The sequence below is a fragment of the Pleurodeles waltl genome, chromosome 8 (assembly GCF_031143425.1).
Source record: "Pleurodeles waltl isolate 20211129_DDA chromosome 8, aPleWal1.hap1.20221129, whole genome shotgun sequence".
Taxonomy (NCBI): Eukaryota; Metazoa; Chordata; class Amphibia; order Caudata; family Salamandridae; genus Pleurodeles; species Pleurodeles waltl.
The window spans coordinates 1,345,612,854-1,345,627,111 of NC_090447.1; positions in this window are offsets into that span (position 1 = coordinate 1,345,612,854).

Consider the following 14,258-nt stretch of genomic DNA (forward strand, 5'->3'; position numbering starts at 1 on the left):
GTTATCTTACATAGTCCATGATAATTTGGTGTAATGTATGTGTATCTTTGGTAATGTATGTGTTTTGTGGGTTTAATGTCTTGTTTACAGGCTTTTGTTAATGAACGTGTCCTATGGGCATTGGGAGTCACCATTCTTTTGAGGAAATCTTTTTTTAAAACACTTTTTATAGTTTTGAATGGTTCTTAAATACTGTGGTTGCTTTGAGGGATGTCTTTTGGATTCATTTCATTTTTGGAGGATTTTGGAAAATATTGTTCCCGTTTTTTGAGGATTATAATTTTTTTCTACATGGATACAGAATGAACAGTGAGCTATATTTATTTTATTTTTTTGGTGGAAAATGTTATATTTTATTATTTGTGCACTTAATATGTGATTCCTAATTGAAAGGGTATAGATTATATGTTTTATTTATTTTATGTGATGGATTGAGTTTGTTTTGTGAACTTTTTGATTTGTCAGCTTTCCATTTTGAATATTAAAATATAAATTATAAAAACTCCCGGTCTTATTTCATATTGGAATTTTATTTAATGTTTAGAATGATGTAATAAAATATTCCATTTCTTATTTGTTAATTGATTTGCTATCTACGTTTAGATTTAGTGACAGGTTTTTGGGACTTTTTTAGGTTACAATTTTGTATAATATGTCTTTGGCTTTTATTTCTAAGTAATATGCTCCTTTGTTGTTTCTGAAGATTTTCATTTTACACTGTAGCAAGTTGTGTATTCTTTTGGTTTGTTTTCAAAGCTTACATGCAGTTTTGGCTAACAGATTGCTCCATTTGTAGTTGTTGGTAGCTCTGCTCTTTTTATAATGCTTCTATAAATGTTTAGAGTGAAGATTGGGTTCTGCCTAGTGAGGCTTGGAAGGCATTGTGCCATCCTACAACTGCCTGAGCCTGATTACAACTTTGGGGGTCAGACCACCAGACCACCAAGGCAGCAGCCCCAAAAAGACCACTGAGTCTTTTTGGGGAGTACTTGATGGCAGTGGACTGGCAGGGGACGCAGTTAACAATACACAATATATTTTTACATATGTGAAGATACAGATGTGTACATTGTGACCAAAAGGCACACATATACATGACATGTGTAAAAATATTTTGTGCATGTACCGTTCCATTGCTGGTGACTGGGCCATATATGCCCAATCCAGTCAATGGCAGAAAACTGCAAATTGTACTTACCTGTAGTGGTGCTAACTTCATGTCTGCTTATAAGCAGCCGATGTAGGAGGAGTGTGCTGTGGCCTACAAGTTCTCCACTCCTTACCACCCCCAACATAATGAGCTTGTTGAGAGATTCAACAAGAACCTCAAAGGCATGATCAGGGGCCTTCCTGAGACATTGAGGAAAAAGTGGGATATCCTCTTGCCATGCATGTTATTTGCCTACAGGGAGGTACCAAAGACGGGAGTGGGCTTTAGTCCCTTTGAACGTCTGAATGTGCATCTTGTCAGAGGACTTCTGAATTTGGTCGAGGAAGGTTGGGAGCAACCTCCCAGGAAGATCCCCCGGGATGTAGTAAGCTTTGTGCTGGTCTTCAGGATCCAAACTGCTAAGTTATGGTTGCATGGTTCAGACAACTTAGAAGCCAGCCAGGCTGTGGTTAAAGAGTGGTATGACAAGATTTCTACCCCTGTGGAATCCAGCCTGGACAGAAAGTGTGGAATATGGAACCTGTGGAACCTGGGGCCTTCCAGGACTGCTGGATCAGAGCCTATGAGGTGATTGAGAGGAAGGTCAAGGACACCTACTTGGTGGGCCTAAAGGCCCCTAGGAAACCCCTCAGAGTGCTCCACTTCAAAAGCCTCAAACCCCACTTCAAAAGGTCTGAGCTCACCACGCTGTTGGTGACAGATGGAGGAGAGGAAGAGAAAAGTGAACCTCTCCCTGACATCTTAGACTCCAAAGAAAAAGATGAGTCTGTGGAAGGAGTAATCATTTCCACCATTCTAACTCCTAAACGAGAGATTGCTGCCAAGTGTGGGAACAGTTTACCTCTCTGTTCTTTCTTACTCCTGGGATTACCCACCTGTGTACACATGATGGGTATACAGGGGACAACCTCTCTGTCAAGAATAAGTCTTACAGGTTGTCAGTTAAGGAGAGGGCCAGCATTAAGAGTGAAGTCTCAAAAATTCCGGATTTGGGATGATAGAACCCTCCAGTGGTCCCTGGTCCAGTCCTGTGGTTCTGCTACCAAAAGCTGCCCCATCGGGCATCACACCTGAATTGATTACAGATGGTTACATTCTGTGCCCAAGACAGGTGCTCATCCCATCCCCTGGGCTGGTGAGCTGATTGACTGGTTAGGGGCTGCTCAGTACTTAAGTACTTACATCAGACCTTACATCAGAGTACTGGTAGGTTAACTTAACATATGGTGCCAAAGAGAGGTTGACCTTCTCCACTCAAGAGGGCCGTTACCATTTCATGTAATGCACTATGGACTCAAAAATGCTCCTATTACCTTTCAGAGGTTAGTGAACCAGATACCTGTGGGTACGGAGACCTTCTCTGCTGCCTATCTGGATGACATAGCACTCTTCAGTAGCACCTGGAAGGACCACCTCTTTGGCCTCCAGGAAGTGTGTCAGGCTCTGCAACAGGCAGGCTTGACTATCAAGGCCTCTGAGTTCCAGATAGGGCAGGGGTCTGTGCTGTACCTGGGACACTGAGGCCCATATTTATACTTGTTTTGCGCTGCATTTGCTGCATTTTCTTTATGCAAATGCAGCACAAGCTTAACTCTATATTTATATTTTGACATTAGACATGTCTAACGTCAAAATATTCTAGTTTGCAAAATTTTTTAGATGGGTGAACCTATTTTGCAGCAATGAGATGCAAGGTAGGCGTTCCCATCTAAAAAACTGTGCGATCTCCATAGCCCCATATTTATCACAAGTGATAAAATGATGCACGGGTGGGAGGAGGGGCCAAATAATGGTGCAAATATTGCTTTGCACCATGTTTGAAAGCCTGGGCCAGACCAGGTGTTAGGGGACCTGTGGACCCATTTCCATGGTCAGACACCATGGAATGGGTCCACAGGTGCCAACCCCAAGCCCCAGGAACATCCACCACCCCCAACAGAGGGACACCGGATGATGAGGAACACCAGTCCAGGTAAGTAGGATAAGTAAAGGTTAATATTTTTAAAAGGTTTTTAAAGTGGCATTGGGGCCTTGAAATGGTCCCCCCACATGGCATTAGGTGCAATGGCCATGCCCAGGGGACCCTTGTCCCTTGTGGTTGCCACTGGGGTGGTGGGAATGACTCCTGTCTTTTCTAAGATAGGAGTCATGTGGTATGGATGGTTTTGCATCAGAAAAGGACACTAGGCTGGTTAAAGGCATTTTTTTGCCTTCAACCAGCCTAGTGTCATATTATGGTGCAAAGCCCCCTCCTCTCATATCGCTACCTCAACCTGGCTAACTTCATTTTTTTTATGCTAGCCCATCCTTTGCGCTGGCGCCGGAGTTCCATAAATTTGGCGCCTGGCTGGCGCTCTGGAATGACACAAGCTGGCAATATACTTTTTTACACAAAACTGTGTTTGCGCAGTTTTGCGTCAAAAAAGAATTAATATGGGCCTTAGTAGGAAAGGTAAAGTGCAGCACCTTCAGGTCATGATAGAAACTATCATGGTCTGGGAGCTCCCAAAACCCAGACTGAGGTCAAAGCATTATTGGGCCTCACTGGGTACTACAGGTGGTTCGTCAAGGGATATGGCACAGCTGTTTACCACTTGACAGAGCTGACTTTGAAGAAGCAGAACAGAAATGTGATTTGGACAGAGGCATGCCAAAAAGCATTTGACTCCCTGAAGCAAGCCATGTGCACAGTCTCTGTGCTCAAGGCCCCTGACTTCTCCAAGGAGTTTATAATTCAGACAGATGCCTCGGAGCATGGCATAGTGGCAGTTTTATCAAAGCTCAATGAAGAATGCCTAGCCTTTATCTCTAACAAGTTACTTCCCCGGAAACAGAGGTGGGCTATAGAAAGAGAAGCTTTTGCTGTGGTTTGGGCCCTAAAGAAGTTGAAGCCACACCTGTTTCGAACTCACTTCCTGATCCCGACTGATTCCTGATTCTGACAGACTCAGAGATAGGATGAATAATAATCAGCTGAAGCCGAACTCTGATAAATCAGAGAATGTTGCAACTCAAAATAAAACTGAGAGATGGATTCCTTCCTTTTAGCCATCATTGATGGATATTTCTCCCCAACCCAAGCACTCCAAAAAGTCTAGGAATTGTCATTGACAAACAGCTGCCAATGAAATCTCAAGTTGGTTCACTTATATCGGCCTGCTTTTTACAGTTGCAGAAAATTAAGAAAATCAGCAAATTTCTCACTATGGAACCTCTAACTCAAGCCACTGCTGCCTTAGTAATTTCAAATATTGACTATGGCAACACTATATATCTTGCTCTGCCTAAATATCTTTCTCACAGACTCCAACTGGTACAAAATCAAGCATCCAGACTTATATTTAAACAACTTAGACTGCGTCACATTACACTCTTGATGAGGAAACTACACTGGCTGCCGGTGACACAAGGTACCATCTTTAAGAATGAATGTATTACTTTTTCAATCCATTTATGGAAGAATTACTGCCTTCATCTCAGCTAGAAGTAAAAAATACATCCCTAATCAAAACCTAAGATCGACCCATATGAACCTACTCCACACCACATCTTTTAACAAAAAAGAGGCTGGGTGGTTCCTGGTTCCTGGTTATTGCTCCTCACGACTGCTTTGCCCAGCACATCAGCTCCACTTCTGCTATCACAAATTCAGGAAACTACTGAAAACCTGGCTATTTAAACAGGCTTATGATGGTCTCTGTTATTTAGAATCCTGTAGTACCATGAAACTGCTGGGTATAAGTGCACTTAATAAATGTATGTAACATAAAATAACATAACACATGCCCCTCAGGTGGCCCATGCAAACAAGGGGTGAGAATCAAAAATTTTGAGGTGGACCATCTCTCTATAGGGTATGTACTTCAGGGTGGAACACAGACTTGAGGTAGACCACACCAATGATGCTAGTCTATCTAGGTTTTTCTGCCTTAATAATGCAAACTCCCTAGAGGTTGGGTAGCTCTCCCCACTTTCAGCTGAGGGGGGCACGTGTTAAACCTGACATCCTTAGGTGGTCTCTCCACAAACCTTTTGCCTGTTTGTCTCACATTTTTGCAGTATCTTTTTGTTGGCTTTAGGACTCTGAGCACTTTACCACTGTTGAGCAGTGCTAAAGTGCATGTGCTTGTCTCCTCAACATGGTAACATTGGTATATCTACAATTGGCATATTTAATTTACTTGTCAGCCGCTTGTAAAATGGTATACCATATACCCAGGGCCTTCAGCACTGATTGCGCCACCCACACAATAACCTTTCAAACCTGTCTCTGGCCTGTGTGTGAAGTTCACTGCCACTGTAACTTGGCATGTAAAACCTCTTGCCAAGCCTTAAACATCCCTTTTATTATATATGTCACCCCTAAGGGAGGATCTGAGTAGCCCAAAGGGCAGGGAGCTAAGTAAGGAAAAAGGCAGGTCATGTACTTTTAAGTTTTACATATTGTGGTAGTGAAAAACTCCCAAAGTCGTTTTTCACTACTATGAGGCCTACTCTTCTCATAGGCCAGCATTAGGAATTCCTTAATAAACTTTTAAGCTGTAATTCCTGACCAAAAAGGAGTAGCTACATCATGTTTCATATCATTGGAATGGTAATAATAAATCTGCTTTACTGGTGAAGTCAGATTTAACATTTCTATTTTAGAAATGCCACTTTTAGAAAGTGGGCATTTCTCTACTCTTACTGCTCTGTGTGGCTTGCAGCCTGTTTCGAATGAATGCCCGGGCTAGATGATAGCTACACTTTTTGCATTCCTCTTAGACAAAGCACAGGAAGGGTGGGTGTGACAAAGGACTCATCTGCATTCATCTGCGTTCTGATGGACCTTCCTTGGAAGAAAGGGTAGAGGGGAGAAGAAATGTACACTTTAATAGGGAAGTGCCTGTCCCCACACAAAGGGCTGATTCTCCCCTACTGATAGTCCAGAACCAGGTTGGGATGAAAGGGGGACCTGTGCACTTCGAGGAGCTACTTTAAAGTCACCCCCACTTCAAAGGCACATTTAGGTATAGGTACTGGGGCTCAGACTCTAACAAATTAGTACACTACTGGACCTGGTAAGAATTCTGCTGGAGTAAAGACAGCTATGCTGTAAGGATTGCCACTTTGCTTGGATCGACTGTTCCAAGGAACTGCTTCCATGCTTTACTGAGCTGCCCTGCTGGCTGCTGATCTATGCCCTGCTGAGTACAAGGACTGGACCCATCTCACTTGAACCCAGGGTGACTCCAGGGGCTTGATGGCTTGCCCCCTGCTCTTCTGCATTCTCAGGGACATCAAAGGCCAGCTGCTTTCTGCTAAACAAATGACACATTGTCACTATTGTGCCGGCCGGAACTGATGTATTGCCCATTCGATGCCAACGCAAAGGCTGTTTGAGGACAGCGGATTCACAGCCTGCATGGCCTGACAATGACACTGCGTGGCTCAACGACAACGCATTGCATTCATCCCTACGGAGCTTGATGGCAACATAGGAATCAAATGCATGGAAAATATCACTGCATCTACTTTGCATTTGCTCCTCAACATTGACACCTGCTCCATTCAAAGTACTTCTTGAACAGGCCCTGTGTAGGTTCTATAGCCGATCTACCCTCCATTGCGTTTGGCCTGAACTTTGGATTCATACAGGATCCTTGCGACCTCAGTAAACTTATGACCGCTAGTGACTTCTAAGTACTATTTTTTGTTTAATCTTAAAACATTCATATCTTGATGTCTAATGATTAGAATTTTGTATCTTTGGTCCTGTTTTACTCAGATAAATATTCTAGATGTTTTCTAAACCTCCGGGGAGTCTTTTTTGTGGTGTTTTCATTGTGTTACTCACTGTGTTGAACAAATACTTTACACATTGCCTCTTAAGTTAAGCCTGCCTGCTCTGTGGCAAGCTACCAGACATTAAGCAACTAGAGACCCAATTTCTAACAATATACAATTCATTGTTGTGAAATTCAAAAATTTATTTTGTTACAGTAATAATTTTATAAATAATGTATAAATAATTAAAATGTACATTAAGTATAATAAAAAATCAACAATATTATTTCTTTGTAAGTATTAAAATAAATAGTTAGAGTGAAAATTGGAAAACCAACAAATTCTAAAAAATACATTTTATAGAGGAAACACATTTTGTAATTTTGTTAATAAAATAATTAAAAGAAATGTAAACTGATTATGACTAAGATATTTTTCACTTTTGTTAAACTATATTCTCAATGCATATATAATGTTTTTACATTTACGGTTCAAAAATTGGTGTTATATGTTTTCATTTTCATGATTGTTAATTTTGACTATGATTTTATTTTTTATTTTATGGGTAAAAGTTCAGGCGTGTTAGTAAATAATTTAAAAATTACACTACTTATTTATAGTGTTAATAGCATACTTTTATAAGTTAATGTTCAAATTTGAAAATATAGATTTGTAATTTTGGTAAATCTTATTTTATGTAAGCTAAATGTTGGATAAGTATGGAGTAATGATTTTTATACAACATTTTTAGTTTGTAACATCTTGCATTAAATGGCTTAGGTTGTGAAATAGTAAATTTCACCCCTTTAGTGTCCAACACTGTCATCAAATTGGCTTAGATTGGAGAGGAAATAGTAAATGTTACCCCTTTAGTGTTCAACACCTTTCAACAACTGGGTAACAATGGAGTACGAATAGTAAATGTCACCACTGTAGTGTCCAACACCTTTCCCAAATTGTTGTAGATTGGAGTGTGAATAGTAAATGCCATTCAGTGTCCAACACCTTCCCCGAATTGGTAGAGACTGGAGTGGGAAAATTGAATGTCACTCATTTAGGGCCTGATTACGACCTTGGTGGATGGGATACTCTGTCACAAATGTGATAAATATCCCGCCCGCCGTATCACAAGTTCGATTATAGACAATGGAATTTTGTAAAATGGCAGACAGGTTATCTGTGACATTTGTGACAGAGTATCCCATCTGCCAAAGTCGTAATCAGGCTTAGTGTTCAACACTTTCTTAAAAATTTTAAGTTTTGGAGTGCAATTATATAATTTTATATTTTTAGTGTGAAATGCGTTGTTTAAAATGTTTTCATATGTAATAGAAACAGTTTGTGTAATTTATTTGTTATTGGTGAGAAAAATAATATAAATAGTTGTATGGTTGTAATAAATAATAATATCAATTCCATATTTTTATGTAATAAAGGAAAGTAACACATTTTCCTAAACTTATTGATATTTTCAACATTTTTTTTTTGTATTTAAACATATATATTACATGTACGTAAATACATTAAAGATGTTTAACAGATTTTTATTATTACATAAAAATGTAAATCACATATAAATTAAACTGCATGTTGTACATTTTCCAGTTTTCAACAGTTTGACATTTTTTTACTTTTCCTAAATTACTTTACATGCATATTTTAAACATCATTTCAAAATATGCTTTTATAGTACATATTAAATGATTGTATTTATTTTATACTATTGTTTAATTTATACTTTACAATAATTTAAATTTTGTTTTACATTATTTTTACACATTACGTGTTCATTTTTAAATACATGTGTTCAGTATTTTAATGTTTTCCCCAGATATTTCTGCAGGAGATAGTCTTTTTTAGTTTCATTTAGTGGCCATTTTTACCTATAATCTTCTATTTTGTATTCTGTGTGCGTCCAATTTACTCTATTTTCAAGGATCTAGTTTGCAGAAAAGGAGCTGCTTTTTATGTGAACAGGTAAGTCCTTTTTTAGGGTTTAGAGGGTTGGGGTGGCTATAGTTCTACAGGTTACTTATAGAGTTGTTTGTGGATTTTATGTACATCTAGTGCCTAATTATGAGTTTGGCAGATGGTAACACCAGTCCTCCAAACTCCAGACAGGGTGGCTGCCGCCTTAGTGGAGACCACTCTGCCGCGTATATCATGAGTTTCCTTCTAGTCTGACTGGTGGAAACCGAGGTTTCTGCCCATCAGCCTTGCAGGAAATTGGCGGCAGCATTGTCTCCAGTTGGAAATCGAGCCAGTGGCAATGCACAGCAGACAATGAACATTGCAATGGTGCTGGGCAGAAGGACCCCTGCACTGCCCATGCCAAGTGCATGGGCAGTGCAGGGGCCCCTCTGTGGCCCTCTGCACCTGTTCTCTGATTACGACCTCCACCCGCCGTCAACCCGTCGGGATCACCGATCCCAGACTAGATGGTGGAACCCTGGTCTGACCACCAAGCTCTTAATGTGGCAATCGGATGGCCACAGTAGCGGTGGTCCTGACCGCCACCCCGAGGCTGGTGGTCAAAAGACCACCAGCCTCGTAGTGGGGCCCTTAATAACATTTATAGTGGTGTTTTGTACTAGTGTGTAATTTGGGGTTTTCGTGCAGTGATGTATTAATGTTTTGCTATGTTATGTAATATTATGCTATGTTATCTTACATAGTCCATGATAATTTGGTGTAATGTATGTGTATCTTTGGTAATGTATGTGTTTTGTGGGTTTAATGTCTTGTTTACAGGCTTTTGTTAATGAACGTGTCCTATGGGCATTGGGAGTCACCATTCTTTTGAGGAAATCTTTTTTTAAAACACTTTTTATAGTTTTGAATGGTTCTTAAATACTGTGGTTGCTTTGAGGGATGTCTTTTGGATTAATTTCATTTTTGGAGGATTTTGGAAAATATTGTTCCCGTTTTTTGAGGATTATAATTTTTTTCTACATCGATACAGAATGAACAGTGAGCTATATTTATTTTATTTTTTGGTTGAAAATGTTATATTTTATTATTTGTGCACTTAATATGTGATTCCTAATTGAAAGGGTATAGATTATATGTTTTATTTATTTTATGTGATGGATTGAGTTTGTTTTGTGAACTTTTTGATTTGTCAGCTTTCCATTTTGAATATTAAAATATAAATTATAAAAACTCCCGGTCTTATTTCATATTGGAATTTTATTTAATGTTTAGAATGATGTAATAAAATATTCCATTTCTTATTTGTTAATTGATTTGCTATCTACGTTTAGATTTAGTGACAGGTTTTTGGGACTTTTTTAGGTTACAATTTTGTATAATATGTCTTTGGCTTTTATTTCTAAGTAATATGCTCCTTTGTTGTTTCTGAAGATTTTCATTTTACACTGTAGCAAGTTGTGTATTCTTTTGGTTTGTTTTCAAAGCTTACATGCAGTTTTGGCTAACAGATTGCTCCATTTGTAGTTGTTGGTAGCTCTGCTCTTTTTATAATGCTTCTATAAATGTTTAGAGTGAAGATTGGGTTCTGCCTAGTGAGGCTTGGAAGGCATTGTGTCATCCTACAACTGCCTGAGCCTGATTACAACTTTGGGGGTCAGACCACCAGACCACCAAGGCAGCAGCCCCAAAAAGACCACTGAGTCTTTTTGGGGAGTACTTGATGGCAGTGGACTGGCAGGGGACGCAGTTAACAATACACAATATATTTTTACATATGTGAAGATACAGATGTGTACATTTTGACCAAAAGGCACACATATACATGACATGTGTAAAAATATTTTGTGCATGTACCGTTCCATTGCTGGTGACTGGGCCATATATGCCCAATCCAGTCAATGGCAGAAAACTGCAAATTGTACTTACCTGTATTTTTTTTCCGGGGGTGAGGCTGTTGCCGTGAATGGGGGAGGGCTGGAAGAAGGGGCCTACATTGGAGACTGTAGGAAAAAGAAAGAAAGGGGGGAGCTAGCATCCTATTTCCTTTGATTCCGCCATCCTATGGCAGGCGGTCTCGCCCACCACAGTTGGCTCAGCGGAACAGCACATCTTAATGTGCACAACGGTACCCTTGCCTATAGAGCCCTGTGATGGCTGCTTTTCCCCAGCTGCCGTCATGGCAGTTGACTGATGGCTTGCAGCTGGACTCCATGGTCTCTAGTTCAGTACACCACAAACATGGTAATATGGCAGTCGAACACATCGGCTATGTGACCCAAATACACCACCACCAGGACTGCCAAAGATGTAATGAGGCCCTTAGTTCAGATTGTTGGAGGTGTCTCCATATGCTTTTATTGAAATAGCAGTCTAGTTTGGCTGTGTGGGGGTAAATGTGTAATATTGACTGATTTGTGGCAGGTTCAAAGTCTATGAATGTTTTTTCTGAGTAGGAGTTATTTGTTTTATGTTTACTGTTGTTTAAGAATTCACATAGAGTGCTGCTTTATTAATTTGGTAGGAGGGCATATTTAAAAGGGATATTCGGGGTCACATTTTGAGTTTGGCGGGCAGCGGTGGCCCCATGCCAAATTCTTTCAGATGGAAAACCGCCACTCTGGTTTTTCGCCCCCCCCCCCCGAACCTATTACGAGTTTTCTGCCGGGCCAGACGGAAACACGCCATAACATTGTCACCAGCTTGTAATCGATCTGGCGGCAATGTTGCGGTGCGTTGGCTGTGACACTGAAAAACGCATCAGGGTTGTCCATGGGGCCCACGCACTGCTCATGGCAAGTTCTATCACATTTGGGTGGGCGTTTTGTTCTCTTACATGAAATACAGCCTTATTTCATTATTTCATAGTGGCCTTCCAATAGCATGCAGTAGCATATTTGGTACATTTCCAATTCATCTTGTCAGTCCATGCACTTTCTTGGTTGTAGGTGTAGCCCATTTGACTTAGTAGTTGCTTTTCTTTCTGGGATGTTATATATTTGGCTTGCTGTGTTATTGTGTGATTGTGTTATTGTATTTAAAAGTAGTGTAATAGTATAAATAAATACAATTTATTACAATGTAGACATTTGATATTTAAATATAAAATCATGTAACAACTACTTCTATTTTTTACACTTGCATGTATGTTCTTTTTGGATTTTTCAAATTGTTTTACAGCTTTGTTTTATAATGTGAAGCAGGTGCTTCCTTTTCAGTTAGGAAAAAATGCATCCGTCTCATTTTTAAATATTTATTTGTTGGTAGGTTGTGGAGGTTGAGGTACTTACGTTTAGTTGTACTTGTTATTTGGGTGAGTTATATTGTTTAATCATTTTTGTATACTTACTTTGGTATATATTTTTGCTGGTTTGTGATAGCTGTTATTCCTGCAGCTTATCACTTTTCGAAATTGTAGTGTTTTCCTCTAGGAATTTCATCCATAGTAATAGAGATTGCAGAGGGTTTTGTTAATTATTTGTTATTTTACATTTTTACTGATTTTATTGGTTAAGGTAGTTCATAGCTTGATTTTATTGATTAGTTTAGTTTTAGTTAGTTCGTTTTTTGTCTGTTTTGCCCTATATATATAAACACACTGATTCCCTGAGTGACTGGTTCATTCATGTCTCTTTTTCTGGACTGAGGATATATATGTATATATATTTATATATATACATATATATTTATATATATATATATATATATATATATATATATATATATATATATATATATATATATATATATATACATGTATATATATATATATGTATATATATATGCAAAAAAAGAGAATAGAGAACTCTGGGTAGTTCCCAAGTTTAGGTGGAGAGCAGCACTTTGTCACTATCTAGCTCGGCGTGGATAGCACTGTGCTGATCCAATGCTTAAAAACTTTGCTAGATAAACAGACATTTGAGGTGAGCAAATCTAGAGTGTCGCTGGTGTTGCAGGGTGCTCCTTACTAGAGCTGCTCTCTACCTAAACTTGGGAACTACCCAGAGTTCTCTATTCCCCCTTTTTTTGCATAATTTATGCGGCACTCTAACCCTGAAAGGGATTTGTTTTGACTTATACTGGGTGCTCCCTTGTGTCTGGACAAAGCTAAACCTCTCTGATGAGCTCTAATGAGAGTGAAACACGTGTCAGGGGTTGCTTTTACTCATTCCAGGTTGGCTTGGATGGTGTTTTACCAGTCCAAAGCTGTAATACTGTGCCTGGAGTGGTAAATGGCTTTTGTCATTTTACAGCTCGGCAAGGTTGACACTGTGTCAAACCTATGCTTAAAGACTTTGCTGTACAAATGGCAAAAGACTTTGTCACTATCTAGCTCGGCGTGGATAGCACTGTGCTGATCCAATGCTTAAAAACTTTGCTAGATAAACAGACATTTGAGGTGAGCAAATCTAGAGTGTCGCTGGTGTTGCAGGGTGCTCCTTACTAGAGCTGCTCTCCACCTAAACTTGGGAACTCCCCAGAGTTCTCTATTCTCTTTTTTTGCATAATTTATGCGGCACTCTAACCCTGAAAGGGATTTGTTTTGAGATATATATATATATATATATATATATATATATATATATATATATATATATATATATATATATATATATATATAAAAAAAACATGTTTTCCTTTAAGTAAAAAGAAAACCGGCACTCTAGCGAGAGAAACATGTTATTAATTAACTCCAGCAGCTCCCTCAGGACACATTTCGGCTTTATTTAGCCTTTGTCAACTCTACAGATGCTGTGTTGTAATCAATTTAAATACTTAGGACATGTGCATTAAATCAACACAGTGAAAATACTATTGTTAGTCTTTCTCTTCTAAAACAGAAATGTTTCTCCAGTCACTGTACTTTTCATGATTCAAAAATCCAAACTGACATTTTTAAATCTCTGTTGCAGTCCTTCACAATAAATAATTCACTTCTGTCACCTCACAATGTTCCAATGTTTCCCAAGTGGGATTGCAATGTTACGTAAGGTGCAGTTTACCATCTGTCTTCAAGAACTGCCACACACTGCTGAAATACCAACTTCCTCTCACTCCATTACATAGCAGTCTCCTGCATGATGGCTAGTTCTGTTCAGGCTCCGGGGACATTCTGCAATGTGCAGTGTATATATATATATACTGTATATATATATATATATATATATATATATTTTCATATATATATATATATATATATATATATATATGTATATATATATATATATATATATATATATATATATATATATATATATATATATATATGTATATCTATATATCCACTTAAAAAGCCAAAGGTTACATGAGCATTATCATTAGGTTCTGCATTTAATCAAACCAACCATAGAAATTCACCAGTTATAGTTATTTCAAGTAACTATAACTCATG